Genomic DNA, 24,737 nt, shown 5'->3' with positions numbered 1-24,737 from the left:
GCCGTGGTGTATAAACGGCCCCCCCCAAAAGTGTAAACCCTCCCCGTGAGAGACTTAAACATATAAAACATTTTATAAAAAAAAAAAAACACTCGTGCGAGAAGCCTATATTATTATAATATTTCCCCAAAATAAAGGGGCAAAAAGACTTGTTCCCCGGCTCCCTCATTTGGAGGGAGCCGGTCATGTATAAATTATATATTAATTATAAGTTGCTTAAAACTCTGTATGAAAGAATTTTCAAATAAACATTTTAAATCTGTTCTTATCAGCTTAATATCTGATACGTCCCGCATTGCGGGACCAGAATATTAATCTGATTTTTGGACATTGGCGGGGTACCCGGAGTTTACTCCATCCCTGCCGCGGGTTGGCCCGGCATTGCAGTACCGTCGGGATCGGCCCATCATTAAAAAGGTCCACTTAAAAGCTGATGAGAACAGATTGAAGCTTAAATTGATCCGCGAAAATTATTTATTTTCGCACTTGCAAATTTCAGGCGATCCGGCTGGAAAAATATTCGCGAAATTGCATTTTCGCGGAGAGAAGCGATTTTATTCCATGCGAGCGGAGCAAAAGTAATGTAATCCAAATTGAAGCAGCACAACGAAGTATTAAAAGGAATGAATTATTAAAAGGAGAGAAACTTGGGAAGAAAAAAAATCCCATCTGAAGAGAGTCGTCGTCACTTTAAAGTGTAAGTGTAACAATAAATATAATTTTGTGAAAATAATGCAATTATTTTTTCTGCTTTCAATGCAACGTCAACAACAACAACGTCTTGTCTCCTCAGTATTCCATCATTGGAGACGACGACAACTGTTGAAGAGAGGCGCCGGATCACGTTTCAAACTTTGGCGTGTGACGCCCCTTCCTTCCAGCTGTTTACCTCCCCCCCCGAAGAGATGGCGCGCGCGCGCTCCCGGCAAGGAGCGTCATTCAAGACGACCCGACGCGAATCGACTCGCGGAAATAGGCGAGTTCCACTCTTTTACCTTAGTTTTTGAACACCAATCTTTCCACAGAATTTATGCGAAGATAATTCTTGTAAAAGGAGTGTGTGTTTGATGAAAAAAAATTGAACGGAAAAGAAACTCAATACATCGGAGGAAACGACCGATCGCGAGCACTCGGGAAAAATTGGAAAAATCTTTGCAAAAAAATTTTCAGAAATTTTTTGCGAATTTCGCGGAAATCGATGCCCATTTTCGCGATATTTTTCGAGAAAATGGAAAATATAAACAATGGAGAAATCTGGTTTTCCATCTTGTGCAATTGAAAGCGCCACTTTTTTACAGCCTTTTCGATTCCTATTCTCCGATTTGAAGAAAACCCTAATTTGTTTATATTTGAAGAAACCCTAATTTATGTATTTATTTATTTATAAGGAAAGCGTATTTTTACTAATGACGATTAATGCAAAGTAAGTGAACAGCACACGATTTTAAATCTCTACCACACAGGAAGTGAAGTGAAGAGGAAGCCCGTTTTTCGAAAAACTGTCGACCACTGAATACTGGCGAAAAGGGCCCTTTATTACCGTCCTGGATGCCCCCCTCCATTTTCGGAATGTTTGAAAATTGCGCCCGACCTTTCCCGGGAAGCGGGGAGAGAGCTTGCAATACGTCTCGTGTGTCGCTCACAGAGATGGCACGACCTAGCGAAGGACTCCGCGTTGCAATTTACTGTCTCGCCTCCGGACTCCGGGGACGCAATTGCTCCGGCCGTCCTGCCCCCCGCGCCCCCCCAAAACTTTTCTTGCTGCAGGAAAACAAGGAAGCCTTCGGAAACACCCCCGCAGGATCCTACGCGAATTCTCCCCGACCAATGCCACCCCGCGGCGCCTACGCCAATCCTGCGCCCTCCGCCCCAAGTGCTCCGGGGTCGTCCCTACACATGTAAATATTGCAGAAAAGGGCTCCCTTATCGCTTCTCGGCCTTATGGCTAAGATCAAAGTGTAGTATCTGTTCTTATCAGCTTAATATCTGATACGTCCCGCATTGCGGGACCAGAATATTAATCTGATTTTTGGACATTGGCGGGGTACCCGGAGTTTACTCCATCCCTGCCGCGGGTTGGCCCGGCATTGCAGTACCGTCGGGATCGGCCCATCATTAAAAAGGTCCACTTAAAAGCTGATGAGAACAGATTGAAGCTTAAATTGATCCGCGAAAATTATTTATTTTCGCACTTGCAAATTTCAGGCGATCCGGCTGGAAAAATATTCGCGAAATTGCATTTTCGCGGAGAGAAGCGATTTTATTCCATGCGAGCGGAGCAAAAGTAATGTAATCCAAATTGAAGCAGCACAACGAAGTATTAAAAGGAATGAATTATTAAAAGGAGAGAAACTTGGGAAGAAAAAAAATCCCATCTGAAGAGAGTCGTCGTCACTTTAAAGTGTAAGTGTAACAATAAATATAATTTTGTGAAAATAATGCAATTATTTTTTCTGCTTTCAATGCAACGTCAACAACAACAACGTCTTGTCTCCTCAGTATTCCATCATTGGAGACGACGACAACTGTTGAAGAGAGGCGCCGGATCACGTTTCAAACTTTGGCGTGTGACGCCCCTTCCTTCCAGCTGTTTACCTCCCCCCCCGAAGAGATGGCGCGCGCGCGCTCCCGGCAAGGAGCGTCATTCAAGACGACCCGACGCGAATCGACTCGCGGAAATAGGCGAGTTCCACTCTTTTACCTTAGTTTTTGAACACCAATCTTTCCACAGAATTTATGCGAAGATAATTCTTGTAAAAGGAGTGTGTGTTTGATGAAAAAAAATTGAACGGAAAAGAAACTCAATACATCGGAGGAAACGACCGATCGCGAGCACTCGGGAAAAATTGGAAAAATCTTTGCAAAAAAATTTTCAGAAATTTTTTGCGAATTTCGCGGAAATCGATGCCCATTTTCGCGATATTTTTCGAGAAAATGGAAAATATAAACAATGGAGAAATCTGGTTTTCCATCTTGTGCAATTGAAAGCGCCACTTTTTTACAGCCTTTTCGATTCCTATTCTCCGATTTGAAGAAAACCCTAATTTGTTTATATTTGAAGAAACCCTAATTTATGTATTTATTTATTTATAAGGAAAGCGTATTTTTACTAATGACGATTAATGCAAAGTAAGTGAACAGCACACGATTTTAAATCTCTACCACACAGGAAGTGAAGTGAAGAGGAAGCCCGTTTTTCGAAAAACTGTCGACCACTGAATACTGGCGAAAAGGGCCCTTTATTACCGTCCTGGATGCCCCCCTCCATTTTCGGAATGTTTGAAAATTGCGCCCGACCTTTCCCGGGAAGCGGGGAGAGAGCTTGCAATACGTCTCGTGTGTCGCTCACAGAGATGGCACGACCTAGCGAAGGACTCCGCGTTGCAATTTACTGTCTCGCCTCCGGACTCCGGGGACGCAATTGCTCCGGCCGTCCTGCCCCCCGCGCCCCCCCAAAACTTTTCTTGCTGCAGGAAAACAAGGAAGCCTTCGGAAACACCCCCGCAGGATCCTACGCGAATTCTCCCCGACCAATGCCACCCCGCGGCGCCTACGCCAATCCTGCGCCCTCCGCCCCAAGTGCTCCGGGGTCGTCCCTACACATGTAAATATTGCAGAAAAGGGCTCCCTTATCGCTTCTCGGCCTTATGGCTAAGATCAAAGTGTAGTATCTGTTCTTATCAGCTTAATATCTGATACGTCCCGCATTGCGGGACCAGAATATTAATCTGATTTTTGGACATTGGCGGGGTACCCGGAGTTTACTCCATCCCTGCCGCGGGTTGGCCCGGCATTGCAGTACCGTCGGGATCGGCCCATCATTAAAAAGGTCCACTTAAAAGCTGATGAGAACAGATTGAAGCTTAAATTGATCCGCGAAAATTATTTATTTTCGCACTTGCAAATTTCAGGCGATCCGGCTGGAAAAATATTCGCGAAATTGCATTTTCGCGGAGAGAAGCGATTTTATTCCATGCGAGCGGAGCAAAAGTAATGTAATCCAAATTGAAGCAGCACAACGAAGTATTAAAAGGAATGAATTATTAAAAGGAGAGAAACTTGGGAAGAAAAAAAATCCCATCTGAAGAGAGTCGTCGTCACTTTAAAGTGTAAGTGTAACAATAAATATAATTTTGTGAAAATAATGCAATTATTTTTTCTGCTTTCAATGCAACGTCAACAACAACAACGTCTTGTCTCCTCAGTATTCCATCATTGGAGACGACGACAACTGTTGAAGAGAGGCGCCGGATCACGTTTCAAACTTTGGCGTGTGACGCCCCTTCCTTCCAGCTGTTTACCTCCCCCCCCGAAGAGATGGCGCGCGCGCGCTCCCGGCAAGGAGCGTCATTCAAGACGACCCGACGCGAATCGACTCGCGGAAATAGGCGAGTTCCACTCTTTTACCTTAGTTTTTGAACACCAATCTTTCCACAGAATTTATGCGAAGATAATTCTTGTAAAAGGAGTGTGTGTTTGATGAAAAAAAATTGAACGGAAAAGAAACTCAATACATCGGAGGAAACGACCGATCGCGAGCACTCGGGAAAAATTGGAAAAATCTTTGCAAAAAAATTTTCAGAAATTTTTTGCGAATTTCGCGGAAATCGATGCCCATTTTCGCGATATTTTTCGAGAAAATGGAAAATATAAACAATGGAGAAATCTGGTTTTCCATCTTGTGCAATTGAAAGCGCCACTTTTTTACAGCCTTTTCGATTCCTATTCTCCGATTTGAAGAAAACCCTAATTTGTTTATATTTGAAGAAACCCTAATTTATGTATTTATTTATTTATAAGGAAAGCGTATTTTTACTAATGACGATTAATGCAAAGTAAGTGAACAGCACACGATTTTAAATCTCTACCACACAGGAAGTGAAGTGAAGAGGAAGCCCGTTTTTCGAAAAACTGTCGACCACTGAATACTGGCGAAAAGGGCCCTTTATTACCGTCCTGGATGCCCCCCTCCATTTTCGGAATGTTTGAAAATTGCGCCCGACCTTTCCCGGGAAGCGGGGAGAGAGCTTGCAATACGTCTCGTGTGTCGCTCACAGAGATGGCACGACCTAGCGAAGGACTCCGCGTTGCAATTTACTGTCTCGCCTCCGGACTCCGGGGACGCAATTGCTCCGGCCGTCCTGCCCCCCGCGCCCCCCCAAAACTTTTCTTGCTGCAGGAAAACAAGGAAGCCTTCGGAAACACCCCCGCAGGATCCTACGCGAATTCTCCCCGACCAATGCCACCCCGCGGCGCCTACGCCAATCCTGCGCCCTCCGCCCCAAGTGCTCCGGGGTCGTCCCTACACATGTAAATATTGCAGAAAAGGGCTCCCTTATCGCTTCTCGGCCTTATGGCTAAGATCAAAGTGTAGTATCTGTTCTTATCAGCTTAATATCTGATACGTCCCGCATTGCGGGACCAGAATATTAATCTGATTTTTGGACATTGGCGGGGTACCCGGAGTTTACTCCATCCCTGCCGCGGGTTGGCCCGGCATTGCAGTACCGTCGGGATCGGCCCATCATTAAAAAGGTCCACTTAAAAGCTGATGAGAACAGATTGAAGCTTAAATTGATCCGCGAAAATTATTTATTTTCGCACTTGCAAATTTCAGGCGATCCGGCTGGAAAAATATTCGCGAAATTGCATTTTCGCGGAGAGAAGCGATTTTATTCCATGCGAGCGGAGCAAAAGTAATGTAATCCAAATTGAAGCAGCACAACGAAGTATTAAAAGGAATGAATTATTAAAAGGAGAGAAACTTGGGAAGAAAAAAAATCCCATCTGAAGAGAGTCGTCGTCACTTTAAAGTGTAAGTGTAACAATAAATATAATTTTGTGAAAATAATGCAATTATTTTTTCTGCTTTCAATGCAACGTCAACAACAACAACGTCTTGTCTCCTCAGTATTCCATCATTGGAGACGACGACAACTGTTGAAGAGAGGCGCCGGATCACGTTTCAAACTTTGGCGTGTGACGCCCCTTCCTTCCAGCTGTTTACCTCCCCCCCCGAAGAGATGGCGCGCGCGCGCTCCCGGCAAGGAGCGTCATTCAAGACGACCCGACGCGAATCGACTCGCGGAAATAGGCGAGTTCCACTCTTTTACCTTAGTTTTTGAACACCAATCTTTCCACAGAATTTATGCGAAGATAATTCTTGTAAAAGGAGTGTGTGTTTGATGAAAAAAAATTGAACGGAAAAGAAACTCAATACATCGGAGGAAACGACCGATCGCGAGCACTCGGGAAAAATTGGAAAAATCTTTGCAAAAAAATTTTCAGAAATTTTTTGCGAATTTCGCGGAAATCGATGCCCATTTTCGCGATATTTTTCGAGAAAATGGAAAATATAAACAATGGAGAAATCTGGTTTTCCATCTTGTGCAATTGAAAGCGCCACTTTTTTACAGCCTTTTCGATTCCTATTCTCCGATTTGAAGAAAACCCTAATTTGTTTATATTTGAAGAAACCCTAATTTATGTATTTATTTATTTATAAGGAAAGCGTATTTTTACTAATGACGATTAATGCAAAGTAAGTGAACAGCACACGATTTTAAATCTCTACCACACAGGAAGTGAAGTGAAGAGGAAGCCCGTTTTTCGAAAAACTGTCGACCACTGAATACTGGCGAAAAGGGCCCTTTATTACCGTCCTGGATGCCCCCCTCCATTTTCGGAATGTTTGAAAATTGCGCCCGACCTTTCCCGGGAAGCGGGGAGAGAGCTTGCAATACGTCTCGTGTGTCGCTCACAGAGATGGCACGACCTAGCGAAGGACTCCGCGTTGCAATTTACTGTCTCGCCTCCGGACTCCGGGGACGCAATTGCTCCGGCCGTCCTGCCCCCCGCGCCCCCCCAAAACTTTTCTTGCTGCAGGAAAACAAGGAAGCCTTCGGAAACACCCCCGCAGGATCCTACGCGAATTCTCCCCGACCAATGCCACCCCGCGGCGCCTACGCCAATCCTGCGCCCTCCGCCCCAAGTGCTCCGGGGTCGTCCCTACACATGTAAATATTGCAGAAAAGGGCTCCCTTATCGCTTCTCGGCCTTATGGCTAAGATCAAAGTGTAGTATCTGTTCTTATCAGCTTAATCCCCTTAACTTTCTTCTTTTTCGCCCGCCAAATTCAAATTTTTAAATGAACAGATCTACCGCTTTTGGACCTTTCTAGCCTCTCTGAGGAATCCCGGACGGGCCCCGACCAACGGTAAGCCCCCCGGGACACTCCCAGAGGGAAGGGGCAACAGGACACTAGGCGCCTGCTCTGCCCAGTAGCCCCTCTTTCGACCCCCGATGGCCCCACGGTCCATTGCCTCTTCAAGGCGGACCGTGGGACCCACCGCCCCCTCAGGGCTCCCCGGTCGCTCACGGACCGTTCCCCACGCCCACTTGGGGTGATAACCTCCCCGGGCTCGACGCCGGGCCCCTAAGGCCCGGCGCAGGCCCCCGCCCCCGGTGCACCGCCGGGTCCCTTCAGGACCGGTAGGCTGAGCACCGGACGTTCCCCGGCCCCCGGTGCACTGCCAGGTCCCCTCCGGACCGGTAGCTTGAGCACCGAGGCCCCCGGACCCCCTCAGGGCCCCCGGGAGCACCCTCCGTCGATCCCGTACGGATCGGCGCAGAGCGGGTGATTTGAACGGCGCGCGGTTTCCTTTTCGGCCGCGACGCCGGTCAAGCGACCGTTCGGCGCGCTTCACGCCCGATCGGTTCGATTGACCCCCTCCCCCCCGTCCGGTATTTGTGGAAGACTTCATCTTCCACAAAACCGTCATTTCAAAACCCCGGTAAATTCAAATTTCCTCCCGATCCCACCCATACGGGCCGAGAAGCGGGTTGAGCGCCTTCAGCGCCATCCCTCGGCGGCCGCCTGGACTTCATTCAGGTGGACGCCACGCGCTTAATTTAAATTTGTATTTTTGAAAATTTTCGTTCCGCAGTCCCTCAGACCGCGGAAAAGCCCTCCGTCGCCCCCCTTGGCCTTCAGCATTTATATCTTTTGAATTTTTTTGTGTCCTTAAAAGGACAATTTTCAAAACAACGTTCCACGGTCCTTCAGGCCGTGGAATATCGTCCGCCAGGCCCCGTTTGTGCCATGACTTAACGCCCTCCCATGCCCCCACGTCCTCCCCGTAAAAACGGGGGGGCGGGGGCCGTTAGAAAAGCACCATCGCGTGCTAGTTCCTCCGCCCCCCCCTCCTCCTCTCGCACTCCGCGGAGGAGGAAAGTCGAGGCGTCAGAGCCCGACTCCTCCCCTCCCCATACACCACCGGACGGCGCGTCCGAAAGCGCTTCGGCGCGTAGGACGCGTCGCCCGCGGAAAATCATACACTATGGCTCCCCCGTTTCTTCTTCTTCTTCTTCTCCATCCGGCGTCCGAAAGCCTTCCCTTGAGACCTTCTCCCCGCTCTCGGACGTCACCTATTCTCCCCCCAAGTCCCGTTCTTCTTCCCCTCTCTCCCTCGACGACTTCACGACGCCTCCGGATTCTTCTTCGTCCAGACGTCCGGCGCTGGATTCTCCCCCCCCGATTCCCCCGACTGCCCCCGCCCCCCAAACGACTGACAGGGTCCCGGCGCTTCTCCTGACCGGCACCGCGGTGTCGGCCAGGAGAATCGACAATCAACTTGTGGTTTACTTTCCCGTGGCGGACACGTTAACCTGCACCGAGGTGGGATGCAGCATGTCCTTCCGCGCTACGGAGTGGACGGCGATGCGGAGAAGTCTCGTCCGGCACCTGATGGAGCAGCACGGCCACCGACTCACGTCGGTGAACGCCTGCTCCATCTGCGGTGGGACTATCGGCCGCAAGCCGTCCACTCATCCCTGCCTCAAAGGGGGGATACGTAAGGCTGCGGACGGACGTGTTGCACTCTCGCATCGGTGCGGGGCATGCGATTTCGCATGCGCTACCCGTCGCGGGCTTGCGAACCACATGGTGACCCACAAGAGACCTCCCCCCTTGATTGCCCCCCTTCAGGAGGCAATCGAGGAGACAGTTAGATGCACGACGCCGCCCAACGTGACCGAGGCGCAACCCTCCGATCCAGACGCAGCAGCAGACGCTCCGGCCGAAGACCTGGCGCCGGGGCAGCCTCCTGAAGTCGGTGACCTTAACGACACCGGGTCACCGCCGCCTGTGGACGCAGCAACATCGCCGCCGCCAGCTCCAGACGCAGCAGAAGGAGCACCACGACAGGTCGAGCCACCGATACAGCAGAAGGAGAAGCTGTGGCTCGACCGACTGGCCAGCACATCCGGCCAGTCATGGGAGGAGTTCGAGGTCGTGGTGCAGGATCTGGTGGCCACCACCCAGGCGGAGAGGAAGAGGGAGGCGAAACCTGCGGACGGAGGGGAAGCTCCTCGGCCACGAAACGTCGTGCACAGACAACCACCAAGACGCAGACAAGTAGCTGACTACGACGCGAAAAAGGCGTCGGACATACAGAAACTCTTCAGGAGTCATCCCAGGAGGGCAGTGGAGAGCATCCTGTCCGATAAGTCACCCTATTGCGACATTCCCGCGGAGGAGGTGGAAAAGCATTTCCGCCAAGTCTACGGGAATGTCGGGATGGGGGGCTTGGAGGACGAGGGTGACGACTCGGTCTACCGTCGCACGACGGAGACCGAGAAGAAACTGCTCCTCGAAAGGATCACTCCTGAGGAAGTGACGAGACGCATGTCTAGAACCAAGAACACCGCCCCGGGCCCCGATGGCCTCACCTACGGCGACCTGAGGGCGGTCGATAGACATGGACGAATTCTCTCTTTTATCTTCAACAGATGCCTGAAGGAGGCCAGGACACCGGCCGCGTGGAAGACCTCTCGGACTGTCCTCCTGCACAAAGGGGGGGACCGCCAGGACATCGGCAACTGGAGGCCCATAGCGCTTGGCAACACCATCGCCAAGCTGTACGCCGGGGTGCTTGCTGACCGCATACTATCTTGGGCGGTCAGCGGGAAGAAGATGCACCCGGCTCAAAAGGGCTTCCGGGAGTTCGAGGGGTGCCACGAGCACAATTTCACCCTTCAGGCAGCTGTTGACGAAATGAGACGCAGACGTTCCCGAATCGCACTGGCTTGGCTTGACCTACGGAACGCGTTCGGGTCCATCCCGCACCAACACCTCCAGAACACCCTGAGGAGGATGGACTTGCCTGAGGAGATGAGGAGGACCGTGGAGGAGTTGCAGAAGGGCTCCACGGTCGTGAAGACGACCAGCGGCGACACCGGCGTCATCGACATCTGCGCCGGTGTCAAGCAGGGGTGCCCGTTATCACCGACCATTTTCAACTTGGGAATGGAGCCGGTGATACGGGCGGTCGCTGGTGAGGCAGGCAAGTCCGGAGTCGTCGTCCAGGGGCAAAACATCGCCATCCTGGCCTACGCGGACGACTTGGTGCTGGTGGCCCGGGACCAGGAGCACCTGCAGCGCCTGCTGAACATCGCGGGAGAAGAGGCGACCGCTGCAGGTCTACAGTTCAAGCCAAGCAAGTGCGCAACGCTGGACCTCAACTTTGCAGCAAACCAGCCCGTGCAGCCGTCCCAACTCACCATCCAGGGGGCGGCCATTTCCAGCCTGAAGGACGGCGAAGCGTACCGGTACCTCGGGGTCCCGTTCGGGTTCCACGTGGACCAGACCCCCGAGGAGGACCTGGTGCGCTTGGGCGAGGACGTCAAGAAGATCGACGAGTCACTCCTCGCCCCGTGGCAGAAGATCGCCGCGACCAACATCTTCCTTCTGCCCAGGCTGGAATTCATCTTGCGGGCTGGTAATGTTAAAAAGAAAAACTTGACCGACATCGACAAGAGGCTGAAGGCCTGCGCAAAGGGCTGGCTCCATTTGCCCAAAAGGGCATCGCCTGAGATGGTCTTCATTGGCCATCAACACGGCGGCGCAGGTCTTCTCCCTCTTTCCGACTTGACTGACATATTGACCATCGTGCAGGGATATCGACTCCTCCATTCCCGTGACCCCAACGTGAGAGTGCTCGCCTGGGGTCGCCTGAAGGAGGTAGTGCGGAGGAAGCTGAGGAGACCGCCAACCACCGGTGATCTCGCAGAGTACCTTAGTGGTAGTCTGCGGGATGACTTTGGAAGGGAAAGCGGCGACTTCAGTTCCCTCTTCACGCAGGTTCGCTCCGCGTCACGCCGTATCGCCGCGCGCATAGGCTTGAGCTGGAGATGGTCGGACGAGCTAAGGGAGATGCAGATTTCGTTCCGGGACATGAATGACGGGGCTGAAGACCGCCCCCCCTTCATCAGGGTTCCTCCGAAGGCCGTAAGGCAACTGACGGGTGCCCTGAAGATCGCGGTGCGGCGCTACTACCTGAACAAGGTAAGCGCCAAGCCCGATCAAGGGAAAGTCATTCGTGCCTCGGCGAAATCTGAAGCCTCCAATCACTTCCTGGCAGGAGGGAGATACACCAGGTTTTGTGATTGGAGGTTCATCTTTAGGGCTCGGCTCGATCTGCTCCCGCTCAATGCCTGTCGCCGTTGGGAAACCAACGGGGACAAGCGGTGTCGGCGATGTGGCTACGCGGAGGAGACCCTGCCCCACGTCGTTAATCACTGCACGATGCACTCAAGGACGTGGCAGCATAGACATAATGCTGTCCAAGACCGACTACACAGGGCTCTGATTGGACGCCGGGGAAAAGGTGACGATGAAATCAGAGTCAACAAACAAGTACCTGGCACTGACTCGACTCTTAGACCAGACCTGGTTATAACTAACCAGGCCGACAAGACTGTGACATTGATCGACGTAGCAGTACCGTTCGAGAACAACGAGGGAGCTCTGCTGGCAGCCAGGACCGCGAAGGAGGAGAAGTACGCCGCCCTGGCAGAGACCATCCGCCAGCAGGGATACCGGTCATCGGTCGCCGCCATCGTCGTGGGAAGCCTGGGGACGTGGGACTCGCAGAACGACCCCGTCCTGAAGTCCCTGGGCCTACCTCGACGATTCTGCACCACCATGCGGCGACTGATGGTCAGCGACGTCATCCGCTGGACCCGGGACTGCTACGTCGAACACATCACGGGACATAGACAGTATGAAGACGGCTCCGGAGGCTGAAAAGGAAAGGACAAAAGTGAAGTCGTGTAAAATCATTTCCCCCCCTCTTTCCATACTTCTTCATTGTAAAACCTTTCTCTGTCCCCTTTCTCTTTTATTTACTCTATGAGCCATAGTGTATGAATGGCCACGCCGTGGTGTATAAACGGCCCCCCCCAAAAGTGTAAACCCTCCCCGTGAGAGACTTAAACATATAAAACATTTTATAAAAAAAAAACACTCGTGCGAGAAGCCTATATTATTATAATATTTCCCCAAAATAAAGGGGCAAAAAGACTTGTTCCCCGGCTCCCTCATTTGGAGGGAGCCGGTCATGTATAAATTATATATTAATTATAAGTTGCTTAAAACTCTGTATGAAAGAATTTTCAAATAAACATTTTAAATCTGTTCTTATCAGCTTAATATCTGATACGTCCCGCATTGCGGGACCAGAATATTAATCTGATTTTTGGACATTGGCGGGGTACCCGGAGTTTACTCCATCCCTGCCGCGGGTTGGCCCGGCATTGCAGTACCGTCGGGATCGGCCCATCATTAAAAAGGTCCACTTAAAAGCTGATGAGAACAGATTGAAGCTTAAATTGATCCGCGAAAATTATTTATTTTCGCACTTGCAAATTTCAGGCGATCCGGCTGGAAAAATATTCGCGAAATTGCATTTTCGCGGAGAGAAGCGATTTTATTCCATGCGAGCGGAGCAAAAGTAATGTAATCCAAATTGAAGCAGCACAACGAAGTATTAAAAGGAATGAATTATTAAAAGGAGAGAAACTTGGGAAGAAAAAAAATCCCATCTGAAGAGAGTCGTCGTCACTTTAAAGTGTAAGTGTAACAATAAATATAATTTTGTGAAAATAATGCAATTATTTTTTCTGCTTTCAATGCAACGTCAACAACAACAACGTCTTGTCTCCTCAGTATTCCATCATTGGAGACGACGACAACTGTTGAAGAGAGGCGCCGGATCACGTTTCAAACTTTGGCGTGTGACGCCCCTTCCTTCCAGCTGTTTACCTCCCCCCCCGAAGAGATGGCGCGCGCGCGCTCCCGGCAAGGAGCGTCATTCAAGACGACCCGACGCGAATCGACTCGCGGAAATAGGCGAGTTCCACTCTTTTACCTTAGTTTTTGAACACCAATCTTTCCACAGAATTTATGCGAAGATAATTCTTGTAAAAGGAGTGTGTGTTTGATGAAAAAAAATTGAACGGAAAAGAAACTCAATACATCGGAGGAAACGACCGATCGCGAGCACTCGGGAAAAATTGGAAAAATCTTTGCAAAAAAATTTTCAGAAATTTTTTGCGAATTTCGCGGAAATCGATGCCCATTTTCGCGATATTTTTCGAGAAAATGGAAAATATAAACAATGGAGAAATCTGGTTTTCCATCTTGTGCAATTGAAAGCGCCACTTTTTTACAGCCTTTTCGATTCCTATTCTCCGATTTGAAGAAAACCCTAATTTGTTTATATTTGAAGAAACCCTAATTTATGTATTTATTTATTTATAAGGAAAGCGTATTTTTACTAATGACGATTAATGCAAAGTAAGTGAACAGCACACGATTTTAAATCTCTACCACACAGGAAGTGAAGTGAAGAGGAAGCCCGTTTTTCGAAAAACTGTCGACCACTGAATACTGGCGAAAAGGGCCCTTTATTACCGTCCTGGATGCCCCCCTCCATTTTCGGAATGTTTGAAAATTGCGCCCGACCTTTCCCGGGAAGCGGGGAGAGAGCTTGCAATACGTCTCGTGTGTCGCTCACAGAGATGGCACGACCTAGCGAAGGACTCCGCGTTGCAATTTACTGTCTCGCCTCCGGACTCCGGGGACGCAATTGCTCCGGCCGTCCTGCCCCCCGCGCCCCCCCAAAACTTTTCTTGCTGCAGGAAAACAAGGAAGCCTTCGGAAACACCCCCGCAGGATCCTACGCGAATTCTCCCCGACCAATGCCACCCCGCGGCGCCTACGCCAATCCTGCGCCCTCCGCCCCAAGTGCTCCGGGGTCGTCCCTACACATGTAAATATTGCAGAAAAGGGCTCCCTTATCGCTTCTCGGCCTTATGGCTAAGATCAAAGTGTAGTATCTGTTCTTATCAGCTTAATATCTGATACGTCCCGCATTGCGGGACCAGAATATTAATCTGATTTTTGGACATTGGCGGGGTACCCGGAGTTTACTCCATCCCTGCCGCGGGTTGGCCCGGCATTGCAGTACCGTCGGGATCGGCCCATCATTAAAAAGGTCCACTTAAAAGCTGATGAGAACAGATTGAAGCTTAAATTGATCCGCGAAAATTATTTATTTTCGCACTTGCAAATTTCAGGCGATCCGGCTGGAAAAATATTCGCGAAATTGCATTTTCGCGGAGAGAAGCGATTTTATTCCATGCGAGCGGAGCAAAAGTAATGTAATCCAAATTGAAGCAGCACAACGAAGTATTAAAAGGAATGAATTATTAAAAGGAGAGAAACTTGGGAAGAAAAAAAATCCCATCTGAAGAGAGTCGTCGTCACTTTAAAGTGTAAGTGTAACAATAAATATAATTTTGTGAAAATAATGCAATTATTTTTTCTGCTTTCAATGCAACGTCAACAACAACAACGTCTTGTCTCCTCAGTATTCCATCATTGGAGACGACGACAACTGTTGAAGAGAGGCGCCGGATCACGTTTCAAACTTTGGCGTGTGACGCCCCTTCCTTCCAGCTGTTTACCTCCCCCCCCGAAGAGATGGCGCGCGCGCGCTCCCGGCAAGGAGCGTCATTCAAGACGACCCGACGCGAATCGACTCGCGGAAATAGGCGAGTTCCACTCTTTTACCTTAGTTTTTGAACACCAATCTTTCCACAGAATTTATGCGAAGATAATTCTTGTAAAAGGAGTGTGTGTTTGATGAAAAAAAATTGAACGGAAAAGAAACTCAATACATCGGAGGAAACGACCGATCGCGAGCACTCGGGAAAAATTGGAAAAATCTTTGCAAAAAAATTTTCAGAAATTTTTTGCGAATTTCGCGGAAATCGATGCCCATTTTCGCGATATTTTTCGAGAAAATGGAAAATATAAACAATGGAGAAATCTGGTTTTCCATCTTGTGCAATTGAAAGCGCCACTTTTTTACAGCCTTTTCGATTCCTATTCTCCGATTTGAAGAAAACCCTAATTTGTTTATATTTGAAGAAACCCTAATTTATGTATTTATTTATTTATAAGGAAAGCGTATTTTTACTAATGACGATTAATGCAAAGTAAGTGAACAGCACACGATTTTAAATCTCTACCACACAGGAAGTGAAGTGAAGAGGAAGCCCGTTTTTCGAAAAACTGTCGACCACTGAATACTGGCGAAAAGGGCCCTTTATTACCGTCCTGGATGCCCCCCTCCATTTTCGGAATGTTTGAAAATTGCGCCCGACCTTTCCCGGGAAGCGGGGAGAGAGCTTGCAATACGTCTCGTGTGTCGCTCACAGAGATGGCACGACCTAGCGAAGGACTCCGCGTTGCAATTTACTGTCTCGCCTCCGGACTCCGGGGACGCAATTGCTCCGGCCGTCCTGCCCCCCGCGCCCCCCCAAAACTTTTCTTGCTGCAGGAAAACAAGGAAGCCTTCGGAAACACCCCCGCAGGATCCTACGCGAATTCTCCCCGACCAATGCCACCCCGCGGCGCCTACGCCAATCCTGCGCCCTCCGCCCCAAGTGCTCCGGGGTCGTCCCTACACATGTAAATATTGCAGAAAAGGGCTCCCTTATCGCTTCTCGGCCTTATGGCTAAGATCAAAGTGTAGTATCTGTTCTTATCAGCTTAATATCTGATACGTCCCGCATTGCGGGACCAGAATATTAATCTGATTTTTGGACATTGGCGGGGTACCCGGAGTTTACTCCATCCCTGCCGCGGGTTGGCCCGGCATTGCAGTACCGTCGGGATCGGCCCATCATTAAAAAGGTCCACTTAAAAGCTGATGAGAACAGATTGAAGCTTAAATTGATCCGCGAAAATTATTTATTTTCGCACTTGCAAATTTCAGGCGATCCGGCTGGAAAAATATTCGCGAAATTGCATTTTCGCGGAGAGAAGCGATTTTATTCCATGCGAGCGGAGCAAAAGTAATGTAATCCAAATTGAAGCAGCACAACGAAGTATTAAAAGGAATGAATTATTAAAAGGAGAGAAACTTGGGAAGAAAAAAAATCCCATCTGAAGAGAGTCGTCGTCACTTTAAAGTGTAAGTGTAACAATAAATATAATTTTGTGAAAATAATGCAATTATTTTTTCTGCTTTCAATGCAACGTCAACAACAACAACGTCTTGTCTCCTCAGTATTCCATCATTGGAGACGACGACAACTGTTGAAGAGAGGCGCCGGATCACGTTTCAAACTTTGGCGTGTGACGCCCCTTCCTTCCAGCTGTTTACCTCCCCCCCCGAAGAGATGGCGCGCGCGCGCTCCCGGCAAGGAGCGTCATTCAAGACGACCCGACGCGAATCGACTCGCGGAAATAGGCGAGTTCCACTCTTTTACCTTAGTTTTTGAACACCAATCTTTCCACAGAATTTATGCGAAGATAATTCTTGTAAAAGGAGTGTGTGTTTGATGAAAAAAAATTGAACGGAAAAGAAACTCAATACATCGGAGGAAACGACCGATCGCGAGCACTCGGGAAAAATTGGAAAAATCTTTGCAAAAAAATTTTCAGAAATTTTTTGCGAATTTCGCGGAAATCGATGCCCATTTTCGCGATATTTTTCGAGAAAATGGAAAATATAAACAATGGAGAAATCTGGTTTTCCATCTTGTGCAATTGAAAGCGCCACTTTTTTACAGCCTTTTCGATTCCTATTCTCCGATTTGAAGAAAACCCTAATTTGTTTATATTTGAAGAAACCCTAATTTATGTATTTATTTATTTATAAGGAAAGCGTATTTTTACTAATGACGATTAATGCAAAGTAAGTGAACAGCACACGATTTTAAATCTCTACCACACAGGAAGTGAAGTGAAGAGGAAGCCCGTTTTTCGAAAAACTGTCGACCACTGAATACTGGCGAAAAGGGCCCTTTATTACCGTCCTGGATGCCCCCCTCCATTTTCGGAATGTTTGAAAATTGCGCCCGACCTTTCCCGGGAAGCGGGGAGAGAGCTTGCAATACGTCTCGTGTGTCGCTCACAGAGATGGCACGACCTAGCGAAGGACTCCGCGTTGCAATTTACTGTCTCGCCTCCGGACTCCGGGGACGCAATTGCTCCGGCCGTCCTGCCCCCCGCGCCCCCCCAAAACTTTTCTTGCTGCAGGAAAACAAGGAAGCCTTCGGAAACACCCCCGCAGGATCCTACGCGAATTCTCCCCGACCAATGCCACCCCGCGGCGCCTACGCCAATCCTGCGCCCTCCGCCCCAAGTGCTCCGGGGTCGTCCCTACACATGTAAATATTGCAGAAAAGGGCTCCCTTATCGCTTCTCGGCCTTATGGCTAAGATCAAAGTGTAGTATCTGTTCTTATCAGCTTAATATCTGATACGTCCCGCATTGCGGGACCAGAATATTAATCTGATTTTTGGACATTGGCGGGGTACCCGGAGTTTACTCCATCCCTGCCGCGGGTTGGCCCGGCATTGCAGTACCGTCGGGATCGGCCCATCATTAAAAAGGTCCACTTAAAAGCTGATGAGAACAGATTGAAGCTTAAATTGATCCGCGAAAATTATTTATTTTCGCACTTGCAAATTTCAGGCGATCCGGCTGGAAAAATATTCGCGAAATTGCATTTTCGCGGAGAGAAGCGATTTTATTCCATGCGAGCGGAGCAAAAGTAATGTAATCCAAATTGAAGCAGCACAACGAAGTATTAAAAGGAATGAATTATTAAAAGGAGAGAAACTTGGGAAGAAAAAAAATCCCATCTGAAGAGAGTCGTCGTCACTTTAAAGTGTAAGTGTAACAATAAATATAATTTTGTGAAAATAATGCAATTATTTTTTCTGCTTTCAATGCAACGTCAACAACAACAACGTCTTGTCTCCTCAGTATTCCATCATTGGAGACGACGACAACTGTTGAAGAGAGGCGCCGGATCACGTTTCAAACTTTGGCGTGTGACGCCCCTTCCTTCCAGCTGTTTACCTCCCCCCCCGAAGAGATGGCGCGCGCGCGCTCCCGGCAAGGAGCGTCATTCAAGACGACCCGACGCGAATCGACTCGCGGAAATAGGCGAGTTCCACTCTTTTACCTTAGTTTTTGAACACCAATCTTTCCACAGAATTTATGCGAAGATAATTCTTGTAAAAGGAGTGTGTGTTTGATGAAAAAAAATTGAACGGAAAAGAAACTCAATACATCGGAGGAAACGACCGATCGCGAGCACTCGGGAAAAATTGGAAAAATCTTTGCAAAAAAATTTTCAGAAATTTTTTGCGAATTTCGCGGAAATCGATGCCCATTTTCGCGATATTTTTCGAGAAAATGGAAAATATAAACAATGGAGAAATCTGGTTTTCCATCTTGTGCAATTGAAAGCGCCACTTTTTTACAGCCTTTTCGATTCCTATTCTCCGATTTGAAGAAAACCCTAATTTGTTTATATTTGAAGAAACCCTAATTTATGTATTTATTTATTTATAAGGAAAGCGTATTTTTACTAATGACGATTAATGCAAAGTAAGTGAACAGCACACGATTTTAAATCTCTACCACACAGGAAGTGAAGTGAAGAGGAAGCCCGTTTTTCGAAAAACTGTCGACCACTGAATACTGGCGAAAAGGGCCCTTTATTACCGTCCTGGATGCCCCCCTCCATTTTCGGAATGTTTGAAAATTGCGCCCGACCTTTCCCGGGAAGCGGGGAGAGAGCTTGCAATACGTCTCGTGTGTCGCTCACAGAGATGGCACGACCTAGCGAAGGACTCCGCGTTGCAATTTACTGTCTCGCCTCCGGACTCCGGGGACGCAATTGCTCCGGCCGTCCTGCCCCCCGCGCCCCCCCAAAACTTTTCTTGCTGCAGGAAAACAAGGAAGCCTTCGGAAACACCCCCGCAGGATCCTACGCGAATTCTCCCCGACCAATGCCACCCCGCGGCGCCTACGCCAATCCTGCGCCCTCCGCCCCAAGTGCTCCGGGGTCGTCCCTACACATGTAAATATTGCAGAAAAGGGCTCCCTTATCGCTTCTCGGCCTTATGGCTAAGATCAAAGTGTAGTATCTGTTCTTATCAGCTTAATATCTGATACGTCCCGCATTGCGGGACCAGAATATTAATCTGATTTTTGGACATTGGCGGGGTACCCGGAGTTTACTCCATCCCTGCCGCGGGTTGGCCCGGCATTGCAGTACCGTCGGGATCGGCCCATCATTAAAAAGGTCCACTTAAAAGCTGATGAGAACAGATTGAAGCTTAAATTGATCCGCGAAAATTATTTATTTTCGCACTTGCAAATTTCAGGCGATCCGGCTGGAAAAATATTCGCGAAATTGCATTTTCGCGGAGAGAAGCGATTTTATTCCATGCGAGCGGAGCAAAAGTAATGTAATCCAAATTGAAGCAGCACAACGAAGTATTAAAAGGAATGAATTATTAAAAGGAGAGAAACTTGGGAAGAAAAAAAATCCCATCTGAAGAGAGTCGTCGTCACTTTAAAGTGTAAGTGTAACAATAAATATAATTTTGTGAAAATAATGCAATTATTTTTTCTGCTTTCAATGCAACGTCAACAACAACAACGTCTTGTCTCCTCAGTATTCCATCATTGGAGACGACGACAACTGTTGAAGAGAGGCGCCGGATCACGTTTCAAACTTTGGCGTGTGACGCCCCTTCCTTCCAGCTGTTTACCTCCCCCCCCGAAGAGATGGCGCGCGCGCGCTCCCGGCAAGGAGCGTCATTCAAGACGACCCGACGCGAATCGACTCGCGGAAATAGGCGAGTTCCACTCTTTTACCTTAGTTTTTGAACACCAATCTTTCCACAGAATTTATGCGAAGATAATTCTTGTAAAAGGAGTGTGTGTTTGATGAAAAAAAATTGAACGGAAAAGAAACTCAATACATCGGAGGAAACGACCGATCGCGAGCACTCGGGAAAAATTGGAAAAATCTTTGCAAAAAAATTTTCAGAAATTTTTTGCGAATTTCGCGGAAATCGATGCCCATTTTCGCGATATTTTTCGAGAAAATGGAAAATATAAACAATGGAGAAATCTGGTTTTCCATCTTGTGCAATTGAAAGCGCCACTTTTTTACAGCCTTTTCGATTCCTATTCTCCGATTTGAAGAAAACCCTAATTTGTTTATATTTGAAGAAACCCTAATTTATGTATTTATTTATTTATAAGGAAAGCGTATTTTTACTAATGACGATTAATGCAAAGTAAGTGAACAGCACACGATTTTAAATCTCTACCACACAGGAAGTGAAGTGAAGAGGAAGCCCGTTTTTCGAAAAACTGTCGACCACTGAATACTGGCGAAAAGGGCCCTTTATTACCGTCCTGGATGCCCCCCTCCATTTTCGGAATGTTTGAAAATTGCGCCCGACCTTTCCCGGGAAGCGGGGAGAGAGCTTGCAATACGTCTCGTGTGTCGCTCACAGAGATGGCACGACCTAGCGAAGGACTCCGCGTTGCAATTTACTGTCTCGCCTCCGGACTCCGGGGACGCAATTGCTCCGGCCGTCCTGCCCCCCGCGCCCCCCCAAAACTTTTCTTGCTGCAGGAAAACAAGGAAGCCTTCGGAAACACCCCCGCAGGATCCTACGCGAATTCTCCCCGACCAATGCCACCCCGCGGCGCCTACGCCAATCCTGCGCCCTCCGCCCCAAGTGCTCCGGGGTCGTCCCTACACATGTAAATATTGCAGAAAAGGGCTCCCTTATCGCTTCTCGGCCTTATGGCTAAGATCAAAGTGTAGTATCTGTTCTTATCAGCTTAATATCTGATACGTCCCGCATTGCGGGACCAGAATATTAATCTGATTTTTGGACATTGGCGGGGTACCCGGAGTTTACTCCATCCCTGCCGCGGGTTGGCCCGGCATTGCAGTACCGTCGGGATCGGCCCATCATTAAAAAGGTCCACTTAAAAGCTGATGAGAACAGATTGAAGCTTAAATTGATCCGCGAAAATTATTTATTTTCGCACTTGCAAATTTCAGGCGATCCGGCTGGAAAAATATTCGCGAAATTGCATTTTCGCGGAGAGAAGCGATTTTATTCCATGCGAGCGGAGCAAAAGTAATGTAATCCAAATTGAAGCAGCACAACGAAGTATTAAAAGGAATGAATTATTAAAAGGAGAGAAACTTGGGAAGAAAAAAAATCCCATCTGAAGAGAGTCGTCGTCACTTTAAAGTGTAAGTGTAACAATAAATATAATTTTGTGAAAATAATGCAATTATTTTTTCTGCTTTCAATGCAACGTCAACAACAACAACGTCTTGTCTCCTCAGTATTCCATCATTGGAGACGACGACAACTGTTGAAGAGAGGCGCCGGATCACGTTTCAAACTTTGGCGTGTGACGCCCCTTCCTTCCAGCTGTTTACCTCCCCCCCCGAAGAGATGGCGCGCGCGCGCTCCCGGCAAGGAGCGTCATTCAAGACGACCCGACGCGAATCGACTCGCGGAAATAGGCGAGTTCCACTCTTTTACCTTAGTTTTTGAACACCAATCTTTCCACAGAATTTATGCGAAGATAATTCTTGTAAAAGGAGTGTGTGTTTGATGAAAAAAAATTGAACGGAAAAGAAACTCAATACATCGGAGGAAACGACCGATCGCGAGCACTCGGGAAAAATTGGAAAAATCTTTGCAAAAAAATTTTCAGAAATTTTTTGCGAATTTCGCGGAAATCGATGCCCATTTTCGCGATATTTTTCGAGAAAATGGAAAATATAAACAATGGAGAAATCTGGTTTTCCATCTTGTGCAATTGAAAGCGCCACTTTTTTACAGCCTTTTCGATTCCTATTCTCCGATTTGAAGAAAACCCTAATTTGTTTATATTTGAAGAAACCCTAATTTATGTATTTATTTATTTATAAGGAAAGCGTATTTTTACTAATGACGATTAATGCAAAGTAAGTGAACAGCACACGATTTTAAATCTCTACCACACAGGAAGTGAAGTGAAGAGGAAGCCCGTTTTTCGAAAAACTGTCGACCACTGAATACTGGCGAAAAGGGCCCTTTATTACCGTCCTGGATGCCCCCCTCCATTTTCGGAATGTTTGAAAATTGCGCCCGACCTTTCCCGGGAAGCGGGGAGAGAGCTTGCAATACGTCTCGTGTGTCGCTCACAGAGATGGCACGACCTAGCGAAGGACTCCGCGTTGCAATTTACTGTCTCGCCTCCGGACTCCGGGGACGCAATTGCTCCGGCCGTCCTGCCCCCCGCGCCCCCCCAAAACTTTTCTTGCTGCAGGAAAACAAGGAAGCCTTCGGAAACACCCCCGCAGGATCCTACGCGAATTCTCCCCGACCAATGCCACCCCGCGGCGCCTACGCCAATCCTGCGCCCTCCGCCCCAAGTGCTCCGGGGTCGTCCCTACACATGTAAATATTGCAGAAAAGGGCTCCCTTATCGCTTCTCGGCCTTATGGCTAAGATCAAAGTGTAGTATCTGTTCTTATCAGCTTAATATCTGATACGTCCCGCATTGCGGGACCAGAATATTAATCTGATTTTTGGACATTGGCGGGGTACCCGGAGTTTACTCCATCCCTGCCGCGGGTTGGCCCGGCATTGCAGTACCGTCGGGATCGGCCCATCATTAAAAAGGTCCACTTAAAAGCTGATGAGAACAGATTGAAGCTTAAATTGATCCGCGAAAATTATTTATTTTCGCACTTGCAAATTTCAGGCGATCCGGCTGGAAAAATATTCGCGAAATTGCATTTTCGCGGAGAGAAGCGATTTTATTCCATGCGAGCGGAGCAAAAGTAATGTAATCCAAATTGAAGCAGCACAACGAAGTATTAAAAGGAATGAATTATTAAAAGGAGAGAAACTTGGGAAGAAAAAAAATCCCATCTGAAGAGAGTCGTCGTCACTTTAAAGTGTAAGTGTAACAATAAATATAATTTTGTGAAAATAATGCAATTATTTTTTCTGCTTTCAATGCAACGTCAACAACAACAACGTCTTGTCTCCTCAGTATTCCATCATTGGAGACGACGACAACTGTTGAAGAGAGGCGCCGGATCACGTTTCAAACTTTGGCGTGTGACGCCCCTTCCTTCCAGCTGTTTACCTCCCCCCCCGAAGAGATGGCGCGCGCGCGCTCCCGGCAAGGAGCGTCATTCAAGACGACCCGACGCGAATCGACTCGCGGAAATAGGCGAGTTCCACTCTTTTACCTTAGTTTTTGAACACCAATCTTTCCACAGAATTTATGCGAAGATAATTCTTGTAAAAGGAGTGTGTGTTTGATGAAAAAAAATTGAACGGAAAAGAAACTCAATACATCGGAGGAAACGACCGATCGCGAGCACTCGGGAAAAATTGGAAAAATCTTTGCAAAAAAATTTTCAGAAATTTTTTGCGAATTTCGCGGAAATCGATGCCCATTTTCGCGATATTTTTCGAGAAAATGGAAAATATAAACAATGGAGAAATCTGGTTTTCCATCTTGTGCAATTGAAAGCGCCACTTTTTTACAGCCTTTTCGATTCCTATTCTCCGATTTGAAGAAAACCCTAATTTGTTTATATTTGAAGAAACCCTAATTTATGTATTTATTTATTTATAAGGAAAGCGTATTTTTACTAATGACGATTAATGCAAAGTAAGTGAACAGCACACGATTTTAAATCTCTACCACACAGGAAGTGAAGTGAAGAGGAAGCCCGTTTTTCGAAAAACTGTCGACCACTGAATACTGGCGAAAAGGGCCCTTTATTACCGTCCTGGATGCCCCCCTCCATTTTCGGAATGTTTGAAAATTGCGCCCGACCTTTCCCGGGAAGCGGGGAGAGAGCTTGCAATACGTCTCGTGTGTCGCTCACAGAGATGGCACGACCTAGCGAAGGACTCCGCGTTGCAATTTACTGTCTCGCCTCCGGACTCCGGGGACGCAATTGCTCCGGCCGTCCTGCCCCCCGCGCCCCCCCAAAACTTTTCTTGCTGCAGGAAAACAAGGAAGCCTTCGGAAACACCCCCGCAGGATCCTACGCGAATTCTCCCCGACCAATGCCACCCCGCGGCGCCTACGCCAATCCTGCGCCCTCCGCCCCAAGTGCTCCGGGGTCGTCCCTACACATGTAAATATTGCAGAAAAGGGCTCCCTTATCGCTTCTCGGCCTTATGGCTAAGATCAAAGTGTAGTATCTGTTCTTATCAGCTTAATATCTGATACGTCCCGCATTGCGGGACCAGAATATTAATCTGATTTTTGGACATTGGCGGGGTACCCGGAGTTTACTCCATCCCTGCCGCGGGTTGGCCCGGCATTGCAGTACCGTCGGGATCGGCCCATCATTAAAAAGGTCCACTTAAAAGCTGATGAGAACAGATTGAAGCTTAAATTGATCCGCGAAAATTATTTATTTTCGCACTTGCAAATTTCAGGCGATCCGGCTGGAAAAATATTCGCGAAATTGCATTTTCGCGGAGAGAAGCGATTTTATTCCATGCGAGCGGAGCAAAAGTAA

General features: G+C 48.1%; 12 non-coding genes and 1 pseudogene across 12 annotated transcripts; all 13 read left to right on the top strand.

Annotated features, from left to right (window-relative positions):
- Nucleotides 1-218: 218 nt before the first annotated feature.
- LOC139689748 (U2 spliceosomal RNA) lies at nucleotides 219-412 on the top strand. Its single transcript, XR_011701380.1, has one exon. It is a non-coding gene; the product is annotated as a U2 spliceosomal RNA (small nuclear RNA).
- Nucleotides 413-1,925: 1,513 nt separating this feature from the next.
- LOC139689823 (U2 spliceosomal RNA) lies at nucleotides 1,926-2,118 on the top strand. The gene has a single exon (XR_011701427.1). It is a non-coding gene; the product is annotated as a U2 spliceosomal RNA (small nuclear RNA).
- Nucleotides 2,119-3,631: 1,513 nt separating this feature from the next.
- On the top strand, nucleotides 3,632-3,824 carry LOC139689822 (U2 spliceosomal RNA). Its single transcript, XR_011701426.1, has one exon. It is a non-coding gene; the product is annotated as a U2 spliceosomal RNA (small nuclear RNA).
- A 1,513-nt stretch (nucleotides 3,825-5,337) lies between these two features.
- On the top strand, nucleotides 5,338-5,530 carry LOC139689821 (U2 spliceosomal RNA). Its single transcript, XR_011701425.1, has one exon. It is a non-coding gene; the product is annotated as a U2 spliceosomal RNA (small nuclear RNA).
- A 1,513-nt stretch (nucleotides 5,531-7,043) lies between these two features.
- LOC139689771 (U2 spliceosomal RNA) lies at nucleotides 7,044-7,177 on the top strand (annotated as a pseudogene).
- A 5,254-nt stretch (nucleotides 7,178-12,431) lies between these two features.
- LOC139689746 (U2 spliceosomal RNA) lies at nucleotides 12,432-12,625 on the top strand. Its single transcript, XR_011701378.1, has one exon. It is a non-coding gene; the product is annotated as a U2 spliceosomal RNA (small nuclear RNA).
- Nucleotides 12,626-14,138: 1,513 nt separating this feature from the next.
- On the top strand, nucleotides 14,139-14,331 carry LOC139689820 (U2 spliceosomal RNA). The gene has a single exon (XR_011701424.1). It is a non-coding gene; the product is annotated as a U2 spliceosomal RNA (small nuclear RNA).
- A 1,513-nt stretch (nucleotides 14,332-15,844) lies between these two features.
- Nucleotides 15,845-16,037, top strand: LOC139689819 (U2 spliceosomal RNA). The gene has a single exon (XR_011701423.1). It is a non-coding gene; the product is annotated as a U2 spliceosomal RNA (small nuclear RNA).
- Nucleotides 16,038-17,550: 1,513 nt separating this feature from the next.
- On the top strand, nucleotides 17,551-17,743 carry LOC139689818 (U2 spliceosomal RNA). Its single transcript, XR_011701422.1, has one exon. It is a non-coding gene; the product is annotated as a U2 spliceosomal RNA (small nuclear RNA).
- A 1,513-nt stretch (nucleotides 17,744-19,256) lies between these two features.
- On the top strand, nucleotides 19,257-19,449 carry LOC139689817 (U2 spliceosomal RNA). The gene has a single exon (XR_011701421.1). It is a non-coding gene; the product is annotated as a U2 spliceosomal RNA (small nuclear RNA).
- A 1,513-nt stretch (nucleotides 19,450-20,962) lies between these two features.
- Nucleotides 20,963-21,155, top strand: LOC139689815 (U2 spliceosomal RNA). The gene has a single exon (XR_011701419.1). It is a non-coding gene; the product is annotated as a U2 spliceosomal RNA (small nuclear RNA).
- Nucleotides 21,156-22,668: 1,513 nt separating this feature from the next.
- Nucleotides 22,669-22,861, top strand: LOC139689814 (U2 spliceosomal RNA). The gene has a single exon (XR_011701418.1). It is a non-coding gene; the product is annotated as a U2 spliceosomal RNA (small nuclear RNA).
- A 1,513-nt stretch (nucleotides 22,862-24,374) lies between these two features.
- LOC139689812 (U2 spliceosomal RNA) lies at nucleotides 24,375-24,567 on the top strand. Its single transcript, XR_011701417.1, has one exon. It is a non-coding gene; the product is annotated as a U2 spliceosomal RNA (small nuclear RNA).
- The last annotated feature ends 170 nt before the right edge of the window (nucleotides 24,568-24,737 follow it).

This window comes from Hetaerina americana, unplaced genomic scaffold, assembly GCF_022747635.1.
Source record: "Hetaerina americana unplaced genomic scaffold, ioHetAmer1.1.p SCAF_270, whole genome shotgun sequence".
Classification (NCBI taxonomy): Eukaryota; Metazoa; Arthropoda; class Insecta; order Odonata; family Calopterygidae; genus Hetaerina; species Hetaerina americana.
The sequence above is the reverse complement of the archived record's forward strand: the minus strand, read 5'-3'. Positions and strand labels throughout refer to the sequence as shown.